Genomic DNA, 3,962 nt, shown 5'->3' on the forward strand with positions numbered 1-3,962 from the left:
GCCCCCCACCCTCCTATCCCAAATTAAATGTAAAAAAAAGTTTCATTTTTTTTTATAGATTTTTTTTAAAAAAAAAAAAGACTTTCTTACCTTTATCACTTTTTTTTGTTTGTTTGCTTTGATCCATTTAACTACCCACTTTTCAATGGGTAATATGAGTATTACTCGTTTTTTACCCATTTTTAAATGAGTTGAATACCCAACCCATTTAAAATGGATAATATGATCGGATACACATATTATTTACCCATTTTGACACCCCTACACATGAGAAACACCACAAAAAATAGAAATTTTGAAATTTGGGTCTAAAGACTTGATAGCATTTGAATTGTATTTTGTCATTATAATTGTTTTGGGTAAGAAAAGCAAACACAAGATAGTTCAGATAAGAAATTTGGTAAAAATATATTTTAGGTGTATTTTTTATTTTATTTTTTTATGACAAGGGAAATCCGCAGTCGCTACTCTTTGGGTACGCACAGGATAAAACCCCTACTCCTATGCAATAGCTCGCAAACCACATAGGAGAGGTAACCCGCACTAAGCAAGCTCGGTGCAACGAGCTCGACCCAGAAAGCAGACCTCGTGCTTTCGCTGGCAAGGGATTTCGAACTTGAAACCACTGGGCCACCCCGAAGGATAAAAATATAATGAAGTTAGTAGGGCTTGAATAATCATTACTTTTGAGTTTTGGGATTTTAAAGTCGTTGAAAATTTTATTAAAAAGAAGGAAAATTTTGAAGAAAAAAATTATTTATTTATTAGCTTTAAAAAATTGAGCCATTTTGGATTATAGAAATCTTAACAATTCATTTATATTGGATATTGGGCTAGAGGGAGTAAAAAAAAAAAAAATTCGTAATTACTTCCTTTAATTATTCACATGGAGTGTCATTTGACATCTTTTTTAAATCAAAAGAGAAAGTGTATATTGTCATCATCAAATACTAATCAGGTGTGTTTTGAGAGTTATATTAAAAATCTAATAAATAAATAAATAAAATAGTGGGTTCCCTCATTTCTATAGTTACTTCTTAAATTGTGAGGTCTTTTATATACACTAAAGGCTTATTTTAATTAGGAAACACAAATATTTGATAGTTATTATAAAAAAAATCAAAAAATATAATATTTTTTATGTGTATTTTTAATCATTATCTTATATATTTATTATTTGAGAAAAAACTAGTAAATTTGAATAAATTTGTGTTTGAACTCCTACATCTGCTCAACAAACAAAATTAATTCTGTTTTTAAATTTGAATTGAATTTTTTTATTAAAAATGATAATATTAGTCCATTCGTCGTATCAATATCAATAAATCATGGTACTAATTTTTAGATAGTTTAACAGTTCTTTTTCAAATACAATTAACTAAGTAATTATAACAACTTCTGTTTATATGGAGACTAATTAAAATTAACAAATTGTATTTCAAAGAGACTAATTAATTCTGATGTTTTGAACCCCGTCAATCTTCTAGGACGGAGGAATTAATTAATATTATTTGTCAGTTGTCACTATTCTTGAAATTGAGAGTTTCTTTATTTGAATAAATTAATTAATATGATCAGATTGGTCGAGATTTTTAAAATATCAAATTAAATTATTGTGTTAAATTTAAAAATTTATAAACCAAATTAATAGTACTTGGGTTTTTCAATTTTGGTTTTTCGGATTTTTGAATTTTTTCGATAAAGTATTTATACAAATTTATAATTAATTTGTGCTCCAAATATTTCGTTAGTCCTACTAAAATACAATTATCTAACGTGTTTCTTAAGAAAACAACACAAAATATGAAATGAGTGATGACACTAAAATATTCAACAAAAAAATAATAATGAAATCGCATATAATAGATATTGTAAATTAATAAATCATAAAAAACTATCATCATCATGCTAAAATAATTTGAAGTTTAAAACAATGTAGAGCTAAAGAACAAATATTCAACACTATTGTCTTTCTTAATGTTGACTTAATTAATTATTTTATTAGCATTAGTATTGATTTTGTTTGAGCTTTATTAGTGTTACTAATAGAGGCCCTGACTATAACTTTTATTAAACCATTTAAAATTCAAAGTCTCAAAGCTTGAATAATATGTTAAAAGAAAAAAAAAATATGAAAATGTATAAGAAATATTTAGAAATTATATCAAAGCAAGTACTTTTATGTATAATATAAATTTTAAGAATTATATATATAATGTCGGATTGGTTTAGTCTCAATTTAACTTTTTTTAGTTAAAACCAAACTAACCTAGTATAGTCAAAATTTATTTCCAATATCAAACCAAACCATTAGTTGGATTTATTTATTTTTTGACTCGGTCTTCGATTTGATTTTGTACACCTTAAATAGCTATTATAAAATATTTCTACCGTTTTAATCATGAATTATAGATTCAAGTCTTAAATATAAAATTATTATTGATAAAGAACATTTTATTCTTAAAGCAAAATCTTTTTTACGTAAACTCGAATTAATTAAGGGAGTCTTCAACAATAATATTAAAGACCATAGTAGTATTAGTACTTAGTAATTACTTAATGGATAATCAAAGAAAATTAGGAAGGTAGTTGAGTTGATTAAGTTTCCTCTAGGATATTCTATCTAGAAAGTTTACCTAATTTATGGTTTCATCGATGAGAGTTGGTAATCTTATTAAGGCAAGTGGTTAGCCTATCTTGAAAATATTTATAATGTTCGAATTAACTATATTTATATTATTCATCGAGAAAATATATTTAATAAATTAATTTATTCATAAATTATATTTATTTGTATGAAATTATAACTTATCCTCAAATCAGAAAATATCTTAAGTTAGTTCAGATCAAATAATTTATTTCGTTTCATGCTATCCTTCTTATTACTCCACATTGTAAGTGACATTCGAACTTGAAATCTCAAAGAGTTAAATCAATTATTCATATTTTTGGAACATTTCATATGCTTATTATTCTTGTTATTAAATAATGACTATTAAATTCATAATTATAATTTGAATGTCTTTTTCTCTTTGAAGAAATTGGCATGTCTTAAAACAAGACACGTCTTCTTTTGTATATAATATTTAAGGAAAGAAAAAATGGGCACAAAAAAAAAAAGGAGGATGAAATATTTGGTCTGTCTATTTATCAATTTTGTTGTTGTTACTAATTCTGCAATTTGAATTAGGAAATGATCAATAACAAGGCCAACAGTAAAACAATGTCCCTTTCTCTACTATGTGTAGCGAATGAGGGCAGTTTTTTCTTTAATTAGAGATTTCGATTTCGAATTTCAAGTGTGGATAATATTTTGATAGGAAGTGTTTTGCCTGAATAGACTCTATGTGACGTGAATTTAAATTAGTCGAGCTTCAATATGAATACTGGATATCAGATAGAAACCAACAAAACGTCCCTTTCTTTTTTCTGATATCCTAATTAATACAAATATTAACTCACTAAATTTGAATGAATGACTTTCTTTGCTCACTTCCGGACAATTTGGTGGACCTAGATAATATTTTATATTATACACTAGATATAGGACCCCGTGCCAGCACGGGGCCCAATATATATATTATTTTTTTATTTTAATTTATGTCATATTATGGAATTTGAGAAGTTATTGTAAATTTTTATATTAATTTTAAAAATTATTTTAAATTTTTAGCTATTGTGATTTGTAGTATTTTTTTTAACATAATTTTAAAAAAAATATTTATTACTCTGTTTGTTCTAATTTATGTGGCACACGCAGAATTTCAAATATTAACCATTTTTTATATGTCTCTTTAATATATTAAGTTGTTAATTATTGTATTTTATAGTACATTTTGAACCTAATTTTTTAATAATATATGTTATTTGCCATGTCCCAATTTATGTGACATTAATTGATAGATTTGTTGGAGTCGAGAGATTTATTTTGTTAATTATTGTAATTTATAATTTGTTTTTCG

This window comes from Solanum tuberosum, unplaced genomic scaffold (assembly GCF_000226075.1).
Source record: "Solanum tuberosum cultivar DM 1-3 516 R44 unplaced genomic scaffold, SolTub_3.0 scf00177, whole genome shotgun sequence".
In the NCBI taxonomy this organism is placed as follows: Eukaryota; Viridiplantae; Streptophyta; class Magnoliopsida; order Solanales; family Solanaceae; genus Solanum; species Solanum tuberosum.